The sequence below is a fragment of the Herpailurus yagouaroundi genome, unplaced genomic scaffold, assembly GCF_014898765.1.
Source record: "Herpailurus yagouaroundi ecotype Mexico unplaced genomic scaffold, PumYag 166, whole genome shotgun sequence".
In the NCBI taxonomy this organism is placed as follows: domain Eukaryota; kingdom Metazoa; phylum Chordata; class Mammalia; order Carnivora; family Felidae; genus Herpailurus; species Herpailurus yagouaroundi.
The window spans coordinates 24,118,383-24,131,185 of NW_024412407.1; the positions used below are offsets into that span (position 1 = coordinate 24,118,383).

Below are 12,803 nucleotides of genomic sequence, written 5' to 3' on the forward strand. Positions count from 1 at the left end.
TAAAAGATTCTCAGGGTATATTAAAAATAAGACCTAACTATATGCTGTTTATAAGAAATTCTTTTCAAATATAATGATATAGGCATGTTGAAAGTAAAAGGACAGATAAAGATGTATAATGAAAATATTAATTAAAAAGGCAGGAGTTGTTATATTAATATCTGATACAGTAGACTTCAGAGAAAAGAAAAATTTACCAGTAGAAGAGAAGGCTATTACATAATGATAAAAGAATTGGTCCATCAAAAAGACATGGCAATCCTAAATATGCATGCACTAAATTATTGAACTGTAAAATACATGAAGTAAAAGTTGACAGATTTGAAAAGAGAAATAAACTCACATATAGTTGAATATTTCAACACCACTACCTCATCAATTGATAGAAAACTAGACAAAATCAACAAGGATATAGAAATCTCAACATCAGACTCTAATTGCTATTCACAAAACTGCACCAATCAGCAGCAAAATACATATTCTTTTCATGTGACTATGGAATAAATACCAATAATGACCATATCCTGGATCAGAAACAAATCTCAACAAATTTAAGAAGAATTAAAGTCACATGGAATGTATTCTTTGACCACCATGGAATCATATTAGAAGTGAATAACAGAGGAGCGCCTGGGTGGCACAGTTGGTTGAGTGACCAAATCTTGATTTAGGCTTGGGTCATGGTCCCAGCATCATGGGATCAAGTACCATGTCGGGCTTTGCACTGAGCATGGAGCCCCATTAAGATTCTTTCTCCCTCTCCCCCTCCCTTTGCCTCTCTCCCCAACTCCTGCTTTCTCTTTCTCTAAACTAAAAAAAAAAAAAAGGGGGGGGGGAGGAGTGAATAACAGAAAGATAACACAAAAGTCTCTGAACACTTGGAAATTCAGTAACATTCTGAATTATAAATAATAATCCACGAATCACAAAGGCAGTCTCAGAGGACATAAATAATACATTGAACTGAATGAAAATAAAAATCCAACATCAAAATTTGTGGGTCAGAGATAAAGAAGTGCTGAGAGGGATCTTTACAGCCCTAAATTCATACATTACTCATTTGAGATTTTTCCTTTTTTCTAATCTAACCTCCCATTTCAAGAATCTAGAAAAGGAAGAGCTGTATACACCCAAAGAAAGCAGAAGAGAAATAATAAGAACAAATGCCAAGAAAATTGAAAGCAGAACAATCAATGAAAAAATATGATTATTTGGAAATTTTGATGATATTGATAAATCCCTGCAAGACTGACAAAAAATAAAGAGAAAATACACAAATTACCAATATCAGGAATGAAAAAGTGTATGACTGCAGACCCTGCATACATCAAAATGATAATACGAGGATAGCACAAACAACTCTATACATATATATTTGACAACTTAGATGAAATGGACCAATTCCTTAGAAAACACAAACTACCACAACTCACTTAATATTAAATAGATAATTCGAGTATCCCCATAATTAATAAAGACATTGCACAGACAATTTTAAAACTTTCAAAAAGGCATATTTGGTCCCAGATGTGTTCACTAGAAAGTTCTAACAGACACTTAGAGTAGAGAAGTAACACCAATTTACAGTGTCTTCCAGAAAACATTTATTTTATGTTAGTATTATCTAGATACCCAAGAAGTACAGTAAAAACAAACACACACACACACACAAATATCCCTTAAGAACACAGACACAAAAATCCTTAACAAAACATTAGCAAATAGAATTCAGCAATATATAAAATGGCATATATTTCATGATCACTGGGGTTTTATTCCAGGGATGCGAGGCTGGTTAGTACTTGAAAAACTATTAGTGTGATTCACCATATAACAAGCTAAAGAAGAAATGTCATATGATTCTATCAATTCATACAGAAAAAAAGCATTTGACAAAATTTATCACCCATTCATGATAAAAACTCTCAGATAAATAGGAACAGGGAACTTCTTCAATTTGATATAGATCATTTATAAAAAGATGCAAAACAATCTACAACTAACTTTGCCTTTCATGATGAAAGACTGAATTCTTTCCCCTTAGATCAGGAGCTAGGTCAAGAATGTCTTACTCACCACTCTGAATATAGTACTAGAATTTCTAGCCAGTTGAAAAAAAATTTTTAAAAAATTTAAAAAATTAAAAGCATAGATATCAGAAAGAAAGAAATAAAACTTTTCCTATTTTCAGGTGATATTTTTGTTTATGTAGAAAATCCCAAGGAACTTAAAAAACACACTTGTCAATCTAATAAGTGAATTCACCAAAGTAGTGGGATATAATATAAACATACAAAAATCAATTATTTTCTTTTATAATAGCAATGAACCTGGACACCAAAATTAAAAATACAATATCATTTATGATTACTCAAAAAAATTACTTAGGTGTAAACCTAACAAAACATGTATAAGACTTATCTGCTGAAATCTAGGAATATCTAAAAATAGATATACCATGTTCATGGATTGGAAGACTCACCATTACAAAGATGACAGTTCCCCCAAACTGACATAGAGTTTAACATAATCCCTATCAAATTTTTAGAAAGATTTTTTTGTACATGTAGACAAAATTATCTTAAAAATTATATGAAAAGGCAAAGGAATAGAGTATAATGAATTTGAATTAGAAAAATAAGTGACAAGGATTAACTCACCAAATATCTAGATTTATTATATAGCTATAGTAATCAAGGCTGTATGATCTTGGTAGTGAGAATAGACACATATATCAGTAGAACAGAACAGTGAATCCAGAAATTGACCAACACAAACATACTTAGTTGATTTTTGACAAAGGTACAAAACCAATTCAATACAGCCTTTTCAACAAATGATATTAGACCAATTGGACATTCACAGGCCAAAAAATGAACCTTGACCTAAGTCTGACAGCTTATACAAAAGTTAACTCAATATGTATCATTAACTGAAACGTAAAATTTGAAATTATAAAATTTTTAAAATAAAAAAAGAGTCTTTAGGATCTAGAGTTAGGTGACGTATTTTTGAACTTTCTGCCAGAAGCACAATCCATAAAAGGAAAAATGATAAATCGGATTCTGTTTAAATTAAGAATTTTTGCTCCGTGAAAGACCTTCTATGAGGATGAAAAGACAAGCTACAGACTGGGAGAAAATATTTGCAAAGTATGTATCTGACAAAGGACTAATATTAGGAATATAATCTTTCAATCCACAGTACAAAAAATCCAAATAGAAAATGAACAAAAGACATGAAGAAACATTTCATAAGAAAGTATATATAACAGGTAGCAAATAAGCCCATGAAAGATGTTCGGCATCACTGATCCTTAGAAAAAAGCAGAATGGCTAAAATAAAAAATAATGACAACATGAAATGGTGGCAGGGATGCACAGAAACTGGCTCATTCATGCACTGCTGATGGGGATGTAAAATGGTACAAGCATTCTGCAAAATAGTTTGGCAGATTTTTAAAGAAAACTAAACAGACAACTCCAGTACAACCCAGCAATTGCTCTCCTGGGCATTTATCCCAGAGAAAGGAAAACTTTTGTTCACACAAAAACATGTATGCATATGCTTGTAGCAGCTTTACTCATAATAACTTCAAACTGGAAACAACGCAGTGTCCTTCAATGAGTGAATGGTTAAATGATCTGTTTGATAGAGCACTACTCAGCAATAAAATTGAGAGAACTATTGATGCTCCAACTTGGATAAATCTCCAGAGAATTCTGTTGACTGTATGATTTCATTTTTATAATATTTTTGTAGTGACAAAATTATAGAAATTGTAAGTTGATTAGTGATTTTCACTGTTTATAGAGGAGGTGGGATGGGAGGGAAAATGGTTATGGCTATAAAAAGGAAATTGGAGGGATTTTTTGTCTTTTTTTGAGAGAGTGTATGAGGGAGGGAAAGATGGAGGGAGAGAGAGAGAGAGAGAATGAAAGAGAGAGAGAGAGAGAGAGAGAGAGAGAGAGAGAGAGAGAGAGAGAGAGAATATGAGAATGCTAAGCAGGCTCCTTGCTCAGCACAGAGCCTGATGTGGGGTTTGATCCTACAACATGATCTTACCTGAAATCAAGAGTCAGACGCTCAACCAACTGAGCCACCTAGGTGCCCCAGGGATTTTTAAGATGATGGAAATGTCTGTCTTGACTCTATCAATGTTAGTATCTTGGATCTGATATTGTACTATAGTTTTGCAAGATGTTATCACTGAGGGCAACGAAGCAAAGAGTATAGGAATCTCTGTTTCTTACAGCATTAATGATCTCAAACTAAATTGTTTTACTCAGACAGCTTAAGGCGCCTGCGTGGTTTGGTGAGTTGAGTACCTGACTCTTGATTTCTGCTCAGGTCATGATCCCAGGGTCGTGGGATTGAGCCCCACGGTTGGGCTTTGCCCTGAGTGTGGAGCCTACTTAGGATTCTTTCTCTCCCTCCCTCTGCCCCTCTCCCCTACTCTGGAGTGCTCTTTCTCTCTCAAAACTAAAAAAAAAAAAAAAAATTAAGAAAAGGATAGCTCTCTACCAGCTCCTAGATCAAAATCCAAAGCCTTTCCTTTGTCCTTTCCAAACTCACTCATGTTCTGCTTCTCTCTCTCTTACCTAATCATGCTGCAGCTGCAGTGGCCTTTTTCTATCCCTGGACATGCTTAGCATGCTGTCATCACAGGGCCTTTGTACTTGCTATTCCATCTTCTGGGAAAGCGCCTCCTTCTGATTTACTTACTTTATCCTGGTCTATGTGTAATACTCTCTCTAAAGTAGCACTCCTGTCACAATCTATTCCCTTATTTGGATTTCTTCGTCTCAGTAAAAACATATTTGGTACTTTAAAAAATTTCACATTTGTAGGATGGGAACCTTAAATTCCTTTGTATTCCTTCACTTTTCTGTGTTACGGAAGTTGGAGCATTTGATTTAAAAAACAAACCGAAGAAGCTGATTTCTAGTTTCTTAACTTTTTTTTTCCTTCTGCTGATGTCTAGGTTGAATTTATGGGTTCTATAGTAGTAAATGTTTTGTATTCTGTCTTGCTCAGCTTATCACAATCTACTGGTATTTCCCCAACAGCTAAGATGTGAGAGTTGGCCTCCTTACACAGTGAATCTTCCTCTAAATGACTTAACTCTAATTCTTTTCTAGGCTTTTTAACCAGTCTGTGGTGTAAAGACACACTTCCAGAGGATCCTTAGAAGTCTTGGACAAGCTTACCCTTATGTGGCAGGTATGTCTCTCTCTACCCAATAAGCGTGTAGGATGTGTAACGTTTTAAAAAAATTTTTTTTAAATGTTTTTTTCATTTTTTGAGAGACAAAGGCAGAGCACAAGCGTGGGAAGGGCAGAGAGAGAGAGGGAGACACGGGAACCAAAGAAGGCTCCAGGCTTTGAGCTGTCAGCACAGAGCCCAATGCAGGGCTGAAACTCATAAACCATGAGATCATGACTTGAGCTGAAGTCGGACACTTAACCAACTGAGCCACCCAGGTGCCCCAAGACATGTGAATTTCTTTATTCTTCTGTGGCTAACTCTAAATTGTACTTTTTGAAGTTTATTTATTTTGAGAGAGAGCGAGCGAGAGACAGAGACAGAGAAAACATGAATGGGGGAGGAGCAGAGAAAGAGGGAACGAGAGAATCCCAAGCAGGCTCCACACTGACAGCAGAGAGCCCAGAGCCTGACTCGGGGCTTGAACTAACGAACCATGAGATCATGTCCTGAGCATAAATAAAGAATCAGATGCCTTGGGGCGCCTGGGTGGCGCAGTCGGTTAAGCGTCCGGCTTCAGCCAGGTCACGATCTCACAGTCCGTGAGTTCGAGCCCCGCGTCAGGCTCTGGGCTGATGGCTCAGAGCCTGGAGCCTGTTTCTGATTCTATGTCTCCCTCTCTCTGCCCCTGTTCATGCTCTGTCTCTCTCTGTCCCAAAAATAAATAAACGTTGAAAAAAAAAATTAAAAAAAAAAAAAAAGAATCGGATGCCTTAAGAGACTGTTAAAAACTGAGAACAAACTGAGGGTTGATGGGGGGTGGGTATTGAGGAAGGCACCTTTTGGGATGAGCACTGGGTGTTGTATGGAAACCAATTTGACAATAAATTTCATATATTGAAAAAAAAAAAGAATTGGATGCTTAGCCCACTGAGCCACCCAGGTGCCCCCTACATATGTTTTGATCTTCCATTTAACCATGTGGAAGCAATCTGAGGTTGCATCTGAGTTCTAGGTAAGGCTATGAGATACCAAGGGGTATCTTTTGAGGGGTGTCATACCTGTTCCTGGGCTGCCATCTCTTCATTAGCCACAGATTTCCTCCTATCCCTCATCAGTACTTGTAGCCAACTGCTGAGGCATACCTTGATCTTCCTTTGAGGATCTTCTGCTCTCTTTCTATAAGCTTCTTTCAGGTACCTCCTGGGCATATCCTACTGAACCATAAGACCCTTTCTGGGTGGAACGAAACTCTGCTCCTGGCATGCCACTCTGAATTCAGCACAGGATACTTGCAGTCTTGTTCTTATTTCATACTATTGCACGAAGTCCTTTGCAAGGCCAGTTGGGCCCATCTGCCGGGACATATCACTTGGCCATTTCTAAGGTCCAGACTGTATCCAAGAAAGAAGATCCTTCCCCCCAAACCGTTATCTCCCACCAACATCTTTAGGATTTCTCTCTGCAACAGTATTTTGAACAAGTACAACTTAGGAAATCAATCAAAAATAATTTACTTCTTTTACTTGTTTCTTTAAAATGAATTGGGAAAGGGTGGTGGGTATTCCCTTGCCTTTAAGAAAAAAAAAAAATCAGTCTCAGGCAGGCTCCATCCCTAACAGGACTACTCTTAGATTAAAAAAAGAAGAAGAAATTCTTTTTGGCACTTTAGATTCCAAACATAGTCTTCATTTTGAAATTAGAAGGTTTAATCTCAGACCATAACCATAGCTTGAAAGTTAGTTTAATATCAATCATCTCCTCTCTCTTATCTGGAGCCATTTATGGGTTGGGCCAAAAGTTGTATGGGGAGAATTGTGTTGTTTTTTTTTTTTTCTTTCTCTCTTTTTATCTGTCACTTCCTCTCCCACTGGCTAGCTACTGCTAAACCCCTGGTTGGAGTATGGGAAAGAAGAGGAAATAAATAGCTTAGGAATCTTTTGTATTTGAAATGGTGCTATGTTAAGCTGGCTCCATGCTTTCTGGTCCTGGTGATGTTTAAAACTGACACCCACTTGGCCACTTTTGGGGCACTTTGGTGGCTCCCCTGCTGGACCCATCTGGCTTCAACTCCCTTGACTTGGGCAGGGCTTCTCTAGCTATTTCCAGGGGAGCCTCTGGTTTTCAGACAGTCTGTTTTACATGAACTCTCATTTGGTATATCAGTGATACTTCCAGATGGTCATCTTGGGCTGCAGGCTGGTTCTCTCATATGTGGCCCACACCTCCTTGATGAAAGCATTGATCTTATGAACCTCTGTGGATAGGAGGGGTGCAGGTGCTTCTCAAATTCCAGAGCTTCTCCTAGCCTGACTCTCTTGTCCTCTGGATTTTCAAGGGGAGAATCAGTCAGCAGTCCATTGGGTTTCCCAAACTCCAGGGTATGCATTCAGGCTGTCTAACTTGTTCCTTTGAAGCCTCTCTAAATGATTGAGAGACAAAAAGAAGCACCTTCCATCCCTCTTACTTGGGGGGAGGTGGGACTTACCATAGAGTAGCAGCTCCATCCAAGAAGCTCTTCATAAAGCTTCTCCTAGTCTCTGTTCTTTTGATCCTTTACATTATCTTGTTGGCTTTAGAGCCATCCAACCAGTCTCATGATTTTCTTTTAAAATCTTGATTTTTGATCTGGCCTTTTACTTTGGAATTTTATATCTATTTAATGGAGGTAACTCAATTGAATCTCCTGAACCAAAGGCCTGTCATTCTGACCTCAGTAGGATGAGTTGAAGTAGTGGGAGGAGGGTAAAGGTGCAATTACCCACCCCTAAATTGACCTGGATCCACTAATGTCTATGTATATATTGACCACCTTATTATTATTTTTTTTACCAAAAGGGATCTAAATCTGCTCTAAGCTTTATTAATACATAGGAGAGTCTCTTCTAGGTCTCTTTTCTATGCATGGGAATCATTCCAATTTCCCAGGGTATCTTAGGCTTTTGAAACTCAAAAACGAATAATGGACACTCTCTCCTACCCCATGCTCCCCTGCTCTGACAATAATTTTCCAATTCTATGAGTGCAGAGTATGGCAACTTGACTGCCTGAATGGGGAGAGAAACAAGATTCAAGGATATGAAATAAAATACTTCAAATATTATATCTCAAATGATAAAAAACATATATCCTACCCTCTTTTGAATACATCTAATGTGGTTTTTAATCTTTATAATGGCACTACATCCTTTACATTAAGGATTTGACATTTGAGGAAACCAGGTATATTAGTCGGCTGGAGCTGCCATAACAAAGTGCCACAGAGGGGTGGCTTAAACCACGATTTTCTGTTGTTGTTATTGTGTCGCAATTCTGGAGGCTCAAAGTCCAAAATCAAGGTCTTGGCAGTGTTGGTTCTTTATGAGGGCTGTGAGGGAAGGATCTATTCCCTCTCCTTGGCTTATAGATGGCATCTTCTCCCTGTCTCTTCACATCATCTTTCCTCTAGAAGTGTCTTTGTCTGTCCAAATTTGCTTTTTTTTTTTTTTTTCTTTTTAATAAGGACACCAGCCATATTGGGTTAGGGCCCACACTTATGACCCCATCTTAACTTAGCTAATTTTAGCAATGACCTTATTTTCAAATGTCACCTTCTGATGCACTGGGAGTTAGGACTTCAACGTATAAATTTGTGTGTGTGGGGCACAACTGAACCCATAGCACCAGGGTTCAAAGAGGCCCAATGACCTCTGTGTCACACAGACCTTGAAATGCTTTTGCAGGGATTCCATAGCTGTGTAACTCTAAAGCTGGTGTTCTTCCTGCTGTACTACACTTGATCTCGATGGATCTTGCATGCAGGCTTGTGTAATGAGAATACAGTCTTTTCTTTAAACAACAAACCAGCCTGGTTGAGGCATGGATCTATCCAGGAATAAAAGCTTATATTTATCTATAAGGTGTATCATCACATGAACTCAGAATAACATGCCTTAAACAAAGAAGAAACAGGAACATGTTTGCAGAGAGGTCCAATATGAAGCCATTGCACCATAAGCTGGAAAATGAACTTATACCTGAACTAAGTGTTTAGGTGATAGGGGATTCAAATGGCTCTGAAGCTACTAAAAGGGTATCAGATCTTATTTGGGGATATTATTCCTATGGCCTGTGGTTTGCAGTTTGGTGCTTTTAACCTGTATTCATATCTAAATATGCTGTGTGTATGTGGGCTGCTTCACGGAGAGGATATTTAAACAATATGTAATAAAACAACATATTTAAATCATACACAAGAAAAAGGGTAAAATGTTTGCTATAAAGTCTCTGCAGGCAGTTACTGGATAATGATAATGATAGCTTTACTAAAAAAGGATAAAATATATTCAGCTTCAATGAGGATTATATTTAGGGGAATTATCAGATTATTTTGGATATTTTCCTTTTAAAAACAATTCTTTAGTGCATCCTAGGTGGGAGATAGGAATTATAATGGTGATTCGGAAATGTGGCTTCATGCATCTGAACATAATTTGACTCTTGTAGTATTCGTCACTGTTTTATTCCAGATGGCAAAAAAATTATTATTCCTTCCAGTCAGCGCTTGAAATATATACCTACAGAAATAAGTCCATTATAAGATTTTTCTTGCCAAAACTCTAATAGATGCTCACTTACTGAGAAATATGTGCACTGAGAAATATTTAAGAAAATACACTTTAATGAAGCTGCACTAATGATATTTATTTAGCTAATTGTGTACAGGGATATAAATATGATTTCAAGTAAAGTAGACTGTTGGCTATAGAAATAAGCCTGGCACAGGTGTGCAGAGTTTTAAGAGAATTAGATAGCAGATATAATGAAACATAGAGTCTCAAAGAAATATTTTATTATAAATTAGATTTCCTAGTATAAAACAAATAGAGCCACATAACAAAAGTATTTTAAAACAAGGGTAAAAAAACTGCTAAAATATCAATAAGCAGAAGCAAAAAAATAACCTTTTGGCATACTTGCTTCTCCTCTTTTTTCATTCATTTGTTCAATTGAGGATTACTGAGTACTTAATGCAGGCACCTGGGGAACGATGGCTAGGACAAGGTCTCAGCCCTGAACGAGCTTTTAATGTATCGGGAAACACACAGTGAATGAGCCCTGATCACGGGTGGTAAGTGCAGTACTAGAGGAGAGTTAGCCAGCAAGCTTGCTATCAACTCTGTCCTCAGGTCTGGGAAACCTTTAACAGGTAAGCTGGGATAGAAAACCAGGAGTAGAAATCTGTTATCTGGAAAAGAGAAGAAAATATATTTTTGTTAGAGGAAAGAGCATCTGCTAAGGTATGGGAGGATTGAAATAACATTACGAGGAACTGTAAATAATGCAGCATGTCTGGAACAACAGAGAATGAGGTTGGAGAAGTAGGTGGAGGTGATCTCATGGAGGGATTTGTGCCAGGTATACTGTTGGCAAGAAAGTTTTTCAGGTAGTGAAGGAATGTGTTTAGAATTTCATTTTAGAAAAATTAATCTTCGGCAATGAGATTGGATAGATGGCTTAGAAATTACTAACCTTAGGAACTGAGAGTTTGGTAAGGAGCCAGATATAGCAAGAAGCTGAAATAAAGCTTAAATTAAAAACTCTTGGCTTGCATGGGACTCTAGCATGGGTAGGAACTCTAAAATATGTTCTCATGGTCATATGTTTTTGTGAAATTTGTAACAAGTGTGTTTTTAACTTCATTTAGTCGTATTTTCTTTCTATATTACTATCCTGTGTTATGCTTCTCTTAAAATTCTCTTACTGTTGGATGGCATCGGTGATGCAGATTTTGTATTCACAATTTTTACCGTCTTTCCTGTCATTTTCAAATTGTATAAGCTTAGGCCTCACTTGGTAGATCCAGCCCCAAGATGAGAAATGAGTGGCAGGTTCTTAAACCAAGGCAGAGATGAAGAAGCAAAGGATGTGGAAGACTAAGGGGGAGGAACTATCAACTGTTGGTATGAAGGAAAGATAGTGCCAAGTTTTCTTCTAATACTTGGTGAATGGTAGGGGCAGGTTACAATCATAAGTAACTGGGTATTGAAAATCTTTATGTGTGTGTATGTTTCATATTTTTGGATTTACAAAAAGGGTATTTACCTGTGTCAAAGTATTTTCAATGGATTTTGTTATCTATTACCAAATTGCTTTTCAGATAGATTGTGCCATTTAACACTGCTTCAGTTAATGTGGAAATGGGTTTTCTTGTTTACGCCCCCACTAGCACTGGGTATTATAATTTTAATTTTTTCAAACTAAATTATTTGGCAAAATTAGTACCTACTTTCAATTTTATTCTGAGGTGAGATAAATGCCATCCATTATTGTTAGCTCTGCATAGGAATCTATTTTCAGGGGGTAGTTATTGTAGCCTTTTCCTGGTAGTGATTTAGGAAGCATTAGGAGGTAGTTATAAATCTTTTATGTGAGTCGTTACGTTATACACTCTAAATGCATACATATATACACACATACATATATTATAAAAGTTAGAAATAAGTGGGGTAGAACAGTTTTATAGATCAGATTGTTTTAAACCGGGTATTGGCAAATTTTTTCTGGTAAGTACTAGATAGTAAATATTTTAGGTATTGTCGATGAGAGGGCAAATTTGAGGATATTATGTAAGTACTTTAAGAGAGGAAAAAAAATTCCACAAAATTTATTGACATAGTTAAATATATAATAATAATTAAGGATTTTTTTATAATAGAAGTCTAATAATGAGAAAATGTTGAATTATTTTGAGGGGGAGACATTTCATAATTGTAGCTCAAAGTTAATGTTCTCAATCATTTAATTGGTTATAAATGTTCATTCATTAAATAATCTCATTTCACAGGTGGTGAGCTAGATTTGGACTATAGACCATACTGTGCCGACCTCTGTTTTAGGCAGTGACATTTATAGGTCATTTTTCCATTAGGCTTTGTTAAAATGTTTGGTAATAAGTTTCAGTTCTGTTACATACTTTATTTGAACTTTTTGGCAGATCTACACCTTGGAAAACACTCCTCAAAATGTGTGCATGCATGTGTGTTTGTTATATATGTATAGGGTGTGGATGGATTTATTCTGCATTACCAATAGAAACGGGGATATATATGGGGTAGCAACACTATGACAATGAAGCATTTGGTCTATTTAGGTTACCAGAGAAGTGAAACAGGAAACTAGATTTGACAGGTCCAAATTTGATCTGGTGGTATAGGTACTGGAATGAGTTTGAATGCTCCTTGTTGACTTTGATTTGGCTATAATTGGTCTTGTTCATTATTGTCTGTTTTTGCTAACTTTTGGGGGTTTCTGCTTTGGTTTTAACTTTGCTGTTCCTCAGCAACTTTCCAAAATGTTTCATTCTTTTCCGACCCTCTTTCACAAACTTGATATCTTGAAATACTTTTTATAATTTACATTTCATTTGCTAATGGTTTTTGTGGCAAGGCTACCCAGTTCCTCTGGTTTTAAGAAAGAAAAGAAGGAGGAAGGAAGAAAAGAAATGAAATGGAAAGATATGAAAATAAGCAGGTCATTTAACCCACTTCAGAGATGGGCCATTTATCTCGAGTCTCAACTGGAATTTGATTCCCAAGTCTAAGACCAATTTTTCCTTT

The 12,803-nt window shown here is 36.8% G+C and overlaps 1 protein-coding gene across 7 annotated transcripts in view; it reads left to right on the forward strand.

The window, feature by feature from the left end:
- SOX5 (SRY-box transcription factor 5) overlaps positions 1–12,803 on the forward strand; it is a 1,021,040-nt gene that overhangs the window by 144,279 nt on the left and 863,958 nt on the right. For all 7 annotated transcript variants that reach the window (XM_040488995.1, XM_040488992.1, XM_040488993.1 and 4 more), the window contains exon 2: positions 5,142–5,223. The gene's annotated coding sequence lies outside the window, so the exon portion shown is untranslated. The remainder of the gene's footprint in view (positions 1–5,141; positions 5,224–12,803) is intronic.